The sequence below is a fragment of the Macaca mulatta genome, chromosome 5 (genome assembly GCF_049350105.2).
Source record: "Macaca mulatta isolate MMU2019108-1 chromosome 5, T2T-MMU8v2.0, whole genome shotgun sequence".
NCBI classification, from domain to species: Eukaryota; Metazoa; Chordata; class Mammalia; order Primates; family Cercopithecidae; genus Macaca; species Macaca mulatta.
Window position 1 is genome coordinate 148,071,666 of NC_133410.1, and position 15,218 is coordinate 148,086,883.

Consider the following 15,218-nt stretch of genomic DNA (forward strand, 5'->3'; position numbering starts at 1 on the left):
ATGTATCTCCACCAGGAAGCTTTTCCTGATTTTCCAACACACCTTCCACCCTCCAAACTAAGTTTGATTTTTGCCCTCCTTTGATTCACCATAGCTTTTGGTTCTTACTTCACCCATGACACTGTAGTTTCTTTTTTTAAAGAGGGTCTCCTTCAAATTGTATTAGGTTTCAAGCCTTTTAAAAGTTGCTAACCTGCCAGGCACGGTGGCTCACGCCTGTAATCCCAGCACTTTGGGAGGCCGAGGCAGGCAAATCACAAGGTCAGGAGATGGAGACCATCCTAGCTAACACGGTGAAAACCCATCTCTACTAAAATACAAAAAAATTAGCCCAGCGTGGTGGCAGGCACCTGTAGTCCCAGCTACTCGGGAGGCTGAGGCAGGAGAATGGCGTGAACCCAGGAGGCAGAGCTTGCAGTGAGTGAGATCGCGCCACTGCACCCCAGCTGAGCAACAGAGTGAGACTCCGTCTCAAAAAAAAAAAAAAAAGAAAGTTGTATAACCTTGGCCAAGTTATTTAATCACATATTTTTTCTTTATCTCCATTTATGCTTACAAAAAGGAACAATAATAAGGCCAGGCTAATAAGCTTGTAAAGATTAAATTAATCTGTAAAATAATATTCTTACCTTCTAGGTTTTTAATGAAAACAAAATAAGTTAATATTTATTTAATTTTATTTATTTATTTATTTATTTGAGATGGATTTTCATTCTTGTTGCCCAGGCTGGAGTGCCTCAGCCTCCCGAGTAGCTGGGATTACAGGTGCCCATCACCACGACCGGCTAATTTTTTTATATTTTCACCATGTTGGCCAGGCTGGTCTCCAACTCCTGATCTTAGGTGATCCACCCACCTCAGCCTCCCAAAGTGCTGGGATTACAGGCGTAAGCCACTGTGCCTGGCCAAGTTAATATTTAAGAAGCACTAGAATAGTGTCCTGGCTTATATCGGTGCTCTATAAATATTAGCTATTATTACTTGTCCTATATCCTCATCTGTAAAATGGGGATAATAATAGTTCCTTTTTCATATACTTGTAAAGGATTGACTGAGAAGCACTTAGATCAGTTCCTATCACAAAGTAAATGCTCTGTAAGGGTTGGTTATTATCATTAGGAAGGCCTCTATTGTGTCCTCTCTATCGCAACTTTCCTGGGGACAGCAGCATTACTTTTTACAACTTTGTGTCCAGCAGTGACTCAGATAATGTCTGGTACATAGGAGGAACTCAAAAATTTGTTGTAGGCCACATGGATAGCCTGACTCTGGGCTGGTGGTGACAGTGGAGGCTGGAAGAGCTGCAGGTCCCTAGGGACACGAAACAGGCATGCAGGAGATTAGAAGCCAGTAGGCACCAGCATGGCTGCCACCTAGTGAACACCTGTGCCCTGGCATCCTGGGGCTCAGAGGACCAGGAGCTTCCCCTTCCATCCTGCCCTTTACACTGAGGCCAGAGAGTGGCAAGGGGAGGACAAGTGCAGGGGTTCCTCGGAAAGGTGGAAAGAACTTGGCCCAGCCTTGTCCAAGATGTTTTTCAGGGGAATCTGGGCATTTTAACTATACTGAGACTCATTAGAAGATGCAAGCTGGAAAAACGAAGATTCCAATTTGTGTTTTGAACTCTCGGTGGTACAGCAAATGTAAATCTCTTACAGATGGATCTGGGCACCCACTTGTCCAAATAGCTGTCCACTGTTCCCTGCTAGAGGTTTGTGTGTCCTCTCATTCAGGTAATCCCACGATCTTTTGCGAGAAAGCCAGGAGAATCCACCTCACTTCAAAAGAGCCTCCAAATTATTGCTACTCACTACAGCCTCCTTTCAAATGTATCTTGCTTGAGAGAGGATCAACTGCATTATTTAAAAGTTAAAAAAATTTTGTAGCCGGGTGTGGTCATTCATACTTGTAGTCCCAGCTACTCAGGAGGCTGAGGTGGGAGGATAGCTTGAGCCCTGAAATTCGAGGCTGCAGTGAGCAATGATCACACCACTGCACTCTAGCCTGGTAACAGAGCAAGACCCTGTCTAAAAAAGAAAAAAAAAAAAATTAGTAGCCAACCTATGAGGCTTGGGAACCTGTGGCTTATAGAATTATATCCAAATGCAGTCCCACTATTATACTTTTCTATTGTTTTGTGGATGTCTCCAGGGCTGCTTACTTATGCTTTTTTGTTTTTGTTTTTGTTTTTGAGACAGTGTCTCACTCTGTCACCCAGGCTGGAGTGCAGTGGCACGATCTGGGCTGTCTGCAACCTCCCCATCCCAGGTTCCAGCAATTCTCCTGCCTCAGCCTCCCGAGTAGCTGGGATTACAGATGCATGCCACAATGCCCGGCTAATTTTTGTATTTTTAGTAGGGACAGTGTTTCACCATGTTCACCAGGCTGGTCTCAAACTCCTGATCTCAAGTGATTCACATGCCTTGGCCCCCCAAAGTGCTAGGATTACAGGGTGAGCCACCGCTCACCCAGCCCATACTCTTTTAAATTAAAAGACTTCTTTTTGGCTGGGCGCGGTGGCTCACACCTGTAATCCCAGCACTTTTGGGGGCTGAGGCGGGCAAATTACGAGGTCAGGAGATGGAGAACATCCTGGCTAACACGGTGAAACCCCGTATCTACCAAAAATACAAAAAATTAGCTGGGCATGGTGGCGGGCGCCTGTAGTCCTAGCTACTCAGAAGGCTGAGGTAGAATGACGTGAACCCAGGAGGTGGAGCATGCAGCGAGCCAAGATTGCGCCACTGCACTCCAGCCTGGGCAACAGAGCAAGACTCCGTCTCAAAAAAAAAAAGACTTCTTTTTATATTAAAAAAAAAATTATTGTAAAATCACCTTTCTCCACCCAAGTATTGAATTGCGTTGATTTTAACTTTTACAAGTTCATAAAGAAATAAAATGTATATTCATGAATACCTGAGTGACTTTTCTATCAATTTTTTTTTGGACACAGAATCTCCTTCTCTTCCCCAGGCTGGAGTATAGTGGTCCAATCATGGCTAACTGCAGCCTTGACCTCCCAGCCCCAAGTGATCCTCCCACTTCAGCCTCCTGAGTAGCTGGGACTATGGGTGAATGCTGTCACACCTGGCTGATTTTTGTAGTTTTTTTAGAAACAAGGTCTCACTATGTTGCCCAGGCTGGTCTCAGACTCCTGGGCTCAAGCAATCATCTTACCTCAGCATCCCAAAGTGCTGAGATTTTAGGCATGAGCCACCATGACAGGCCCCTTGTATCCTAATGTAAACCAAAAAGTGTCTGAGACAGATCTTAATTGATTTAGAGGTTTATTTTGCCAAGGTGGAGGATGTTCCTGGGAAGAAGAAACACAAATTCAGTAGTATTTGTGGCCTGTGCTTTTTCCAAAGAGGGTTTTGAGAACTTCAGTATTTAATACGGAAAAAGTGAGCAGGAGGGGAAGAAGGGAAAAAAAGTGGAAAGGGCAGACAATGAGGTGACTCTTCATATTCTTGTAAGGCTTTGAATAGCGCTCACTGAATTCATGTTTTACATGTGAAAGGAAGGAGTAGAGGAACAGTCAATTATGCATTTGTCTCTCCTCAGTAAATATACATTTTACATAACATAAAGTAAACAGAGTAGAGGAAGAAGCCAAATATGCATTTGTCTCAGGGTAGGCAGTCTTGTCTTTGTCCTGTACCTGTGAAGATAAGCTGTTAATTTACATTGTCAGGGTGAGACTCAACAGAGCTCTGTTTTAGGGTTAGCTTGTAGGGGGATATGTATTCTGAAAGATTTGGGGGCCCACAAGGAATTTCCTTGTAAGCAGTTGGTGAGGGAGTCCACCTGGGGACATATGTGACCTTCTATCTGTGGTGGGAACCAAAAGGAAGGCAAGATTTTTGTTGTTGTTGTTGTTGTATTTGCTGTTGTTGTTTTGCATAACTAAGTTCTCAAGCTTAACATTCCTTTTGGCATAGTGAATTTGGGAGAACCAAGATTTTATTTCCCTTTCATACTATCTAAAATTTAAGGCTGTCAAACAAAAATACAAATTTTTTCCTCTCTTATCTGAAGATTTTTTTTTTTTTTTTAATAAAGTTAGTCTTTTTTCTCATTATAAAAGTAACACATGGCGATATGGTCTGGCTGTGTCCTCACCCAAACCTCATCCTGAATTCCCACGTGTTGTGAGAGAGACCCAGTGGGAGGTAACTGAATCATGGGGGCAAGTCTTTCCCATGCTGTTCTCATTATAGTGAATAAGTTTCACGAGATCTAATGGTTTTAAAAAGAGGAATTCCCCTACACAAACTCTCTCTCTTTGCCTGCTGCCATCCATGTAAGATGTGACTTGCTCTTCCTTGCCTTCCACCATGATTGTGAGGCTTCCCCAGCAACGTGGAACTGTAAGTCCAATTAAACCTCTTTCTTTTGTAAATTGCCCAGTCTCAGGTATGTCTTTATCAGCAACATGAAAAAGAACTAATACCCATGTCCATTTTGAAAAAGTTTTTAAATGCAAAAGAATGAACTATGTCTTTTTTTTTTTTTTTTTTTTGAGACAGAATTTCGCTCTTGTTGCCCAGGCTGGAGTGCAATAGTGTGATCTTGGCTCACTGCATCCTCCACTTCCCAGGTTCAAGTGATTCTCCTGCCTCAGCCTCCCAAGTAGCTGGGATTACAGGGGTGCACCACCACACCCAGCTAATTTTGTATTTTTAGTAGAGATGGGGTTTCTCCATGTTGGTCAGGCTGGTCTTGAACTCCTAACCTCAGGTAATCCATCTGCCTCGGCCTCCCAAAGTGCTGGGATTACAGGTGTGAGCCACTGCACCCGGTCAAACTATGTCTTTTAAAATCATAAAGTAGACCAGCTTGGGCAACATGGAGAGACCCGTTTCTAATAAAAAAGAAACAATGAAAAATAAAATTATAAAGAAAATTAATCCCTAGCCTCTCTAATGCAGAGCTTACTCACCATAGTATCCCAGTGTGAATAGTGTATATTGAAAATTAGTGATGAAGGTAATAGAAGTGTGATTGTACCTTTGAAATCACCTTTGCAAAAATTATAATGGTGAAAAAGTGATGACAGTGAAAGAGATCTGACCTAACCAACTCCGTCTTGCCTTTAACAACTCCAGACTGCCCTTGTTCATTCCTGAGCATAGACTGAGCTAACTACAGGAGGAATTTACTTTATAATCGAACTTTGAAACAAAATGATAATAACCCTTTCCCGTTCCAAACCCCCGTCTTGTCTGGGGACCAGAACACCTTTGTAAGACTAACAAGATTAGAAATTATGGTTTAGGAGTCACGCAGCCAGAAGCTACAAGATTCCTAACCTCCCCAGTTGCTTCTACGGATTGCCTAACTGTTGGAAGAACTAAGATTTGTGTTTGAGATATTTTTCAAACTCTGCATCATCTAATGCACCAGCTGGTGCCACCCAGACCAGTAATCTGACTCAACCAGTTCTGTGATCCCACCCAGGAACGGAAGACAGCAAGAACGCACTTTGACCCCCTATGATTTCATACCCAACCCACCCAATCAGCACTTCCCACTCCCTAACCCCCTACCCACCAAATTATTCTTTAAAAACCCAGTCTCCAAAGTTTTCAGGAGACTGATCGGAGTAATAAAACTCTGGTTTCCTGTTTAGTGGGTGCTGCATACGTGAAACTCTTTCTCTATTAAAATTTCCCTGTCTTAATAAATTGGCTCAGCCAGGAGCAGTGGCTCACACCTATAATCCCAGCATTTTGGGAAGCCAAGGTGGGCAGATCACGAGGTTAGGAGTTTGAGACTAGCCTGGTCAATATGGTGAAACCCCGTCTCTACTAAAAATACAAAAAAAAAAAAAAAATTAGCTGGGCATGGTGGCAGGCACCTGTAATCCCAGCTACTCAGGAGGCTGAGGCAGGAGAATTGTTTGAACCTGGGAGGCAGAGATTGCAGTGAGCCGAGATCATGCCATTGAACTCCAACTTGGGTGACAAGGCAAGACTCCGTCTCAAAATAAATAAATAAATAAATAAATAAATAGGCTCTATCTGGGCAGCAGGCAAGGAGAACCTGTTGAGCAGTTATACTTTTAGGGGGAAAAAAGAAAAAAGGAGGAAGAATTTTTCACTTTACCCATTGAATTATCAGGATTCTTACGGGCATGTGACAAAAATTAGCTTGAGCCAGCTTAGTCAAAGATGTAAATTTGTTGACTCACATAACCTGACAAAGATTATTTACTTGGCCGGGCGCGGTGGCTCAAGCCTGTAATCCCAGCACTTTGGGAGGCCGAGACGGGCGGATCACAAGGTCAGGAGATCGAGACCATCCTGGCGAACACGGTGAAACCCCGTCTCTACTAAAGAAATACAAAAAACTAGCCGGGCGAGGTGGCGGGCGCCTGTAGTCCCAGCTACTCTGGAGGCTGAGGCCGGAGAATGGCGTGAACCCGGGAGGCGGAGCTTGCAGTGAGCTGAGATCCGGCCACTGCACTCCAGCCTGGGCTACAGAGCGAGACTCCGTCTCAAAAAAAAAAAAAAAAAAAAAAAAAAAAAAAAGATTATTTACTTGACCAGTCCTCAAACTCCTGGACCTTCTCCTAGGCTCATCTGTGTACTTCCTTATGAAATCCAGTTTTAGCTGGAACTGTGCTAAGTCTGTTTAGCAAGAACCCCCCACCCTGGGTATCTGATACTTCTATGTCATATTGGGTTTCTCATCTTTCAGCATCCTACAGGGGATGTCTGATCACCCTGGTCTGTCTTCAGCAAGAATCCTGTTAGGTCAGTTTAGTCAAAATCTCCCTTGCCCTTGATGTTTCCTCTTAGTAATTTTCAACCCACCGACCCCCACCCTTCTCCTTGGCTATAAATTTCTACTTGCCCATGCTGTTCTGGGAGTTGAATTCAATCTCTGTACCCTACTGAAAAATCGCATTGCAGTAGTCCCTACACCTAGGGTGATGGTCTGAATAAAGTCTGCCTGACCATCTTCAACAAGTATCACTGAATGTTTTTACTTTAAAGAACCAAACGGGCCAGGCACGGTGGCTCATGCCTGTAATCCCAACACTGGGAGGCCAAGGCGGGCAGATCACGAGGTCAGGAGATCGAGACCATCCTGGCTAACATGGTGAAACCCCATGTCTACTAAAAATACAAAAAATTAGCCAGGCGTGGTGGCACCTGCCTGTAGTCCCAGCTACTCGGGAGGCTGAGGCATGAGAATCGCTTGAACTCAGGAGGTAGAGGTTGCAGTGAGCCAAGATTGCGCCACTGCACTCCAGCCTAGGCAACAAACTGAGACTCCATCTCAAAAAAAAAAAAAAAAGAAAAAAGAACCAAACTTACAGTAAGCTGTTATTATGTCACTGTAATCCAGCCTGAGTGACAGAGTTGAAACCTAGTCTCTAAAAAGAAAAAAAAACAAACCAAACCATGGGACAGGCAAGGACAACTGTAAGAATTGTCCTTCCCCATTGTTCTCTGTTTCTCCTGGTAGCTTTGGTTTCTTCTCTCAACCTAGCTTGCTACATAAGAGATGTTAAGCCTTGGCTGGTCCAGAGGTAGTGAGTTATTAATATCTCAACTGATTGTTCAGAGGCAGTTATAGATCTAACTTCTTGTTCTACTCTCTCCCTCCTTCTCACTACTACACTTGACTAGTATTGAAGTTTAAAAAGAGATGTTACGGTTCTCAGACCCACATCCTCACAGTGTCCATGGACCTTGTGGATAGAGTGAGAGTGGATCAATTCTCACCAAAAACAGGAGTGCTATTTCTAGAAGAAAATAAAAATGTTGAGAGGGAAAAAAAAAGTTCAATAAAGTTTATTACTTGGCTGCATGCCCCCCTCTGCCATCACCCACACTCATAGACATACGTTTTATCCCATACATACAGTTTCAAAACTTCCTTGTCTAGCCACTATGTGGCCACCCATATTCTTGTCCCAGCTCCAGAATCTTTATGTCATGTCAATTCATGGTCAGGATGGATGAATTTCCTTACTTCCTTACAACCTACAAATAAACAGTAAATCTGAATATTCTCAATGCACCAACATATACAATGGTGAAGAAAAAATAAGCATTACTTCAAAAGAAATGTCCAAAAGGGGAAAATGGAAAGCTACACTGAGAGCATAGACCACTTCTTTCTGGAGAGGGATAGCATGTATTTTGTAGATTCACTTAGACCATTCAGCCTTGGAGAGAGTTTTGTAGAGGGTATGATTAAGGTTCTAAATGTCTACAAATATCCTAGTTCAATGGGAAGAATCACAAATTTATTATTAAGTTACAGCTGCCGCAGTTTCCGTGTGGTGACTTTTTGAGCCCCAAATTTTTCAGAGGCTGCTTGGACATTACTGAAACCAGTGGCATTTAAATTAAATGGAGATTAGAAAAGCAAAGGAAAAAAGTGAAGGAAAGAAAGAAGAAAGGAAGAAGAGACAGACCCAAAAACGGAAACAATGACTTGTTATCTTTTACAATGGGCATCTTAACTTGACTTTTTTAACAACACATTATTTTATTATATGCAAGATTTTAGGCAGATTTAAGTGCAGGGCAAAGAAACTTCTATTTTATTTATTTATTTATTTATTGGCTTTGTTAAAATGGAGTCTCAATCTGTTGCCCAGGCTGCTCTGGAACTCCTAGGCCCAAACAATCCTCCCACCTCAGCCTGGCAAAGTGCTGGGATTACAAGCATGAGCCACTGCACCCGGCCTAAAGAAACTTCTAAAAGAAAAATAGAAAATCCTTCTTTTTATCAAGGAAATTCCTTCGTGTTCTTTCTTTGTTTTTATGAAGTAACAAATATAGAAAATTGTTGGTCAGTATGAATATTGACCAAAAAAAAGCGAATCCTTGAAATGGCCATTATCAGAAGAGCATCTTGAAAAAAAGGAGACATGTTAAGGTGGCAGCAAAGGCAAACAGATGTACAGTACAATTATTTCTTTCTAGACTGACCCCTTTGGCTTTCAGATGTAAGTTCAGTGAGTTCATTTCAAGCCAGAGCAACCAGCTGAAGGGGTGCTGGACCATAGTTAACCCAGAGATTCCCGCTGTTAGAGAAGTATCTGTCCAAACTAAAGGATTAAGGTGGAGGGAGGGGACTGGAAACAAGCATGCTGAGTAATTTCTTATTTAGAATTCTAGGGTCAATGGATTAGTAAATCATAGTAACCTGCACAGAGCATCATGAGATGGCAAAACTTATTTTACAATGCAAAAATATTAAAATTTTATGAAAGTTAACTTTATACGACTCAGAAGATATGTTGTTTTTCAAGTAAAGTTGAATACTACATTATTCACATATAATTCATTCAATTTGGCCAGGCACGTTGGCTCACACCTGTAATCCTACCACTGTGAGAAGCTGAGGTGGGCAGATCACCTGAGGTCAGGGGTTCGAGACCAGCCTGGCCAACGTGGCAAAACCCTGTCTCTACTAAAAACACAAATATTAGCTGGATGTGGTGGTGGGCACCTGTAGTCCTAGCTACTTGGGAGGCTGAGGCAGGAGAATGGCACGAACCCAGGAGGCGGAGCTTGTGGTGAGCCGAGATTGTGCCACTGCACTCCAGCCTGGGTGACAGAGCGAGACTCTGTCTCAAAAAAAAAATAAGAAGAAGAATAATTCATTCAATTCTAAGCATAAAATTGTAGTTAAAATTAAAAACAACTGGATTTATAAAAAAAAGTTTAACCGTATTATTGGTACCAAATTTTAAAACTCTGACTATTGTAGCCTCATTTGTATTTATTTATTTAAGAAGAGAAGAATGTAACCAAATGCAAGTTGGTTGCTCACCACTTGTAAGTTAATACATGAGAAGTAAGATGTAGTGAAAGGAAAGCAGCTTTATTATCCAAATGCTAGCATATGAGAAATGGTCGGGCTAATGCCTCCAAATGACCATTTCAAGTGTTAGGCTGAGGGAAGGGATTAAAAAGGCAAGTCTTTATATGGGAAACATTCGAGAGTAACACAGGATCCAGGTCTGCATATCTTGTTCTAATGGCTATCCTGAGTTGTGGTCTACCTGGAGCATGGGCTAGTGCCATCTCCACGTGGCCGGGATGTAGATTACCCATCTTGAGGCAGTCTTTAAGTGGGAGCAAATTCTGCAGCTGGGCCTCCACGCTGGGTTCATTTTAAAAGTAGCCCCTGGAATTTCTTAACAAGCATACAGTTAGAGAAGTGTACACAGTGCAAGGGAGTGCATGCTGGCAAAGGGAGAGACATGGAACGTCAAAGTACACTTAAAGTCTATACATATTTTATTTATTTATTTTTTGAGACAGAGTCTTGTTCTGTCGCCCAGGCTGGAATGCAGTGTTGTGATCTCCACTCAATACAACCTCTCCCTCCCGGGTTCAAATGATTCCCTATCTCAGCTTCCTGAGTGGCTGGGACAGTGACACCATGAGTGTGACACCATACCTGGCTAATTTTTGTATTTTTAGTAGAGACAGGGTTTCATGTTGGCCAGGCTGGTCTTGAACTCCTGACCTCAAATGATGCTCCTGCCTTGACCTCCCAAAATGCTGGGATTACAGGCATGAGCCACTGCGCCTGGCTTTTTTCTTTCGTCTTTTTTGATATAGAGTCTTGCTCTGTCACCCAGGCTGGAGTGCAGTGGCATGATCTCAGCTTACTGCAACCTCAGCCTCCTAGGCTCAAGCAATTCTCATGCCTCAGCCTCCGGAGTAGCTGGGATTACAGGCGTGCACCACCACACCTGGCTAATTTTTGTATTTTTAGCAGAGACGGGGTTTCATCATATTGGCCAGGCTGGTCTCCAAGTCCTGGCGTCAAGTGATCCACCCACCTTGGCCTCCCAAAGTGCTGGGATTGCAGGCATGAGCCACTGTGCCCAGCCTTCATGGCTATATTTTAAGACTAAGGTAAAAAATTTCCATAGTTTGCTTCAAGGTTACATCTTGAGACTAGAGAGACAGGAAAAAGCAATTTTAAATGCATTTTGAAGCTATGCTACTAGGTTACTAGAATAGAGAAACTGTAGCAGTTAAAAGAAAAATTGCAACATTATGTTGATCTTTATGGAGAAATGTGCATAATAGCATTGTCACTATAAAATATAATTTCAATATTTACTAAAGTAATGTAAATCACTTAAAATTTTTTCCTATACTTCTGTTTTTAGGCTATAAAACAACTGCTATTCCTCAGACACCAGCCTCTCAGATTTTTACCCTTACTGCTTTTGAATATTGTCTTTGCAATTATTAAAGACAGTGTGCAAATGACTTCCCTGATCCCCAAATACATATATCAAAAGTAGTTTAATGATTTTGTTGAAAATGAAAATAAAATTACTTTCACATTGAAACTTTCCTTTCTTATTCTTACATCCAAAGGCGGGTGGTGGGGGAAGGAATCTGTAAACATTCAGAGTGAAAAGGATACTCAGTAATTTTAGCAACTTTTTTTTTTTGATTATTTAAAATTTTTTAATTTTAGTAACAATTATTTTAAAAGTTAACACAAAACTGGGCTTATTTAGATTAGATGACTGTGCATCTTAGACACATTGTTAAATTTGTCACTTAACTGATTGGTCGCATATTTTTCCATGACCAAAAAATTTGTTCTGGACCTGTGATGTCCACTAGCAACTTAGCCATATGTGGTTTTTGAGCACTTTTAATGTAGCATGTCCAAATTGAGATGTGCTATAAGAGTCAAATACTCCATATTTCAAAGAATTAGTACTAAAAAAAAAGGTAAAATAGCTTATTAATAACTATTCATTGATGACTTGATATCAGGTAATATTTTGAATTACTGAGTAAAGTAAAATTTATTTTAAAAATTAATTTCATCTCTTTCCTTCTACTTTTTAAAAAATGTAGGCTGGGTGCGGTGACTCACAGCTGTAATCCCAGCACTTTGGGAGGCCAAGGTGGGCGGATCACGAGGTCAGGAGATCGAGACCAGCGTGGCCAACATAGTGAAACCCCCTCTCTACTAAAAATACAAAAAAATTAGCTGGGCATGGTGGCACACACCTGTAATCGCAGCTACTTGGGAGGCTGAGGCAGAAGAATCACTTGAACCCAGGAGGCGGAGGTTGCAGTGAGCCGAGATCATGCCATTGCACTCCAGCCTGGGTGACTATGCAAGACTCTATCTCAAATAATAATAATAATAATTTTTAAAAATAATTAATTAAAAATGTGACTACTAAAACATTAAAAATTACCCACAGAGTTGGCACTCTGTTTCTGCTGTACAGTGCTGCTTTGAACAGGCTTTCTTACAGCAGGAAGAGCTTAGCCTTTGTTCAAATGTCCTGCAGTGGGGAACAGTGTGGGCAGTTCTCTCAGAAAAGGAAAATCTCAGATGTAAAAATCAAGAAATTCTTACAATGGGATATTGAAATATTTGCTTTGAACAGTATGACCCTAAAATTTGTTCCATCATGTTATGAAGTTTTATTTTATAGATTTAACCGGAAAAACTAAATTCCCTGACCCTCCTCCCAATAATTTACCTACAATATTTGAAAAGTGATTTTCCAATGTAGAAAAAAAGCATAAGCTATCATATTTTTCCTTCTAGAATAGAATTTTATAAAATTTATTGAAAGACTTTCATGTTAAAAAAATTAAAGTGGAAGGAAATGTCAGTAAGACCAAAATTATTTGCTTCCTCATAGTCCAGCCTTTTTGTCCGTTTATTTAGAAAATGAAACACAGGGCTAGGTGCAGTGGCTCATGCCTGTAATCCGAGGCAGGTGGATCACTTGAGATCAGGAGTTCCAGACCAGCCTGGCCAACATGGTGAAACCCTGTCTCTACTAAAAACACAAAAATTAGCCGGAGGTGGTAGTGCACGCCTGTAATCCCAGCTACTGAGGAGGCTGAGGCAGGAGAATCGCTTGAACCCGGGAGGCAGAGGTTGTATTAAGCGGAGATCGCACCATTGCATTCCAGCCTGGGCGACAGAGCAAGACTCTGTCTAAAAAAAAAAAAAGAAAGAAAAGGAACACCGAAAGGACCTTTTCTTTTTTTTGAGACGGAGTCTCGCTCTGTCGCCCGGGCTGGAGTGCAGTGGCCGGATCTCAGCTCACTGCAAGCTCCGCCTCCCGGGTTCCCGCCATTCTCCTGCCTCAGCCTCCCGAGTACCTGGGACTACAGGCGCCCGCCACCTCGCCCGGCTGGTTTTTTTGTATTTTTTTTTTCAGTAGAGACGGGGTTTCACCGTGTTAGCCAGGATGGTCTGGATCTCCTGACCTCGTGATCCGCCCGTCTCGGCCTCCCAAAGTGCTGGGATTACAGGCTTGAGCCACCGCGCCCGGCCAGGGCCTTTTCAATTACTTGTTTCCTTTGTTTACATTTGGCACGTATATTTAGTGCAGTCTACCTCTTTCAGTCCTCTCAAGTCGACATCTCCTTTGCAACATCATTCACAAATTCTACCTTATATACCAAATCCCAGTTGCTTTCCAGCATGGAAAGAGAAATCACACAAATATTAACTTCCTTCCTGACTTGGAGTTTTCCTTTACAAATTGCAATTGGGTTTAATTATAAATCCCCATCCACCAATCGTCCTTCCATCCTTCTGCTTCAGTTTTCTCCCTCTCCCTCCCCTTCATGCCATCTTCTCTCTCCCTCTTCCCTACCTCTGGTGAGCATGGTGTTTGAAGCTGTCTGACTTGGTGCTCTCTTCTGTTTAAATCTTTCAGCACACACCTAGGCAAGTTATTCTCAAGCAGCCTGAAAGAGCTTTAAACTGTTGGGAACAAACCTAGTAGAATTCAAAAGGACTTCATTTTTATTACCCTGACAACAGCATGTCTGAAAATTAGATTTGTCTCAGCCGGGCGTGGTGGCTCACGCCCGTTATCCTAGCACTTTGGGAGGCCAAGACGGGCAGATTACCTGAGCTCAGGAATTCAAGACCAGCCTGGGCAACACAGTGAAACCCTGTCTCTACTAAAATACAAATAATTAGCTGGGCATGGCAGTGTGCACCTGTAGTCCCAGCTACACGGGAGGCTGAGGCAGGAGAATTGCTTGAACCCAGGAGGCGGAGGTTGCAGTGAGCTAAGATCGCGCCACTGCACTCCAGCCTGAGTGACAGAATGAGACTCCATTTCAAAAAAAAAAAAAAAAGATTTGTCTCATTTTCCTTTCCCTTTCCAATACCTTTTAAATCCCTAATATTTCTGATTTAGTGACCGTCAATACTCTTTTATAGGTCAACAAAACCAAGTTTGCTTGCTTTCTCATGAGACAGTGTATACTACCTATCTTGTTACACCAACGTTGAAATTTTTTAAAGTTGTTCTGACAAGAGAGTGCTTGTTTAAATTTGTACCATGTCTTTTTGATGACAATCCCATTGCCTCCTCTCTTTATCTGCTGCAGTGGTGGAGGGGAACAGAGGAAAACATATTTCCTTCTAATCGGACTATAACTGGGTGGGAAGGGGTAAAAACGGTAGTTCAGAAGCATGTGGGGCAGAGAGACTCATAAAATAGAGAACGGAACTGCTGTCAAGGACATACTGTGAATGGCCACTTAGAGTTCCTTCCTCAGTGTGCCCTTGACTTCACTTCTGTCCTCCGTGACCCAAACTCAAATGGACAAAGCGGACTCCTAGAACTGACAATCTGCACTGTGAGAAGTGAAGGTAAATTAACCATCTCTTCACAGGTTTCAGTTTGTAAAGTGTCCTTGACACTTGACCAAATTTAACTATGTTGTCAACAGTGGAACCAAGGTGTCTTGGTTATGTCTTATACCCAAAAAGTGGTAATTCTGATAGACAATGTCAACCTAAATAAACAGAGAGAGGCTCTCTAAAAGGAAATGATGTTTATTCAGGAATAGGACATTGCAGTGGGAATATGCATGCCATAGTAAACAATATGCATATTCATGGAAGTAAAGTGTATTAGGGTTCTCCAGAGGGGCAGAGCCAATAGGATATATGTATGTAAATCAGGAGTTTATTAGGGAGAATTGGCTCCCACAATTAAAAGGCAAAGTCCCACAATAGGCCACAATAGGCCCTCTGTAAGCTGGGGAAAGAGAAAAGCTCGTAGTGTGGCTCAGTCCAAGTCTGAAAGCCTCAAAACCAGGGAAGCCAAGAGTGCAGCTCTCAGTCTGAGGCCAAAGGCCCAAGAGCCCCTGCAACGCCACTGGTGCAAGTCCCAGAGTCTAAAGGCAAAGAACCTGGAGTCTGATATCCAA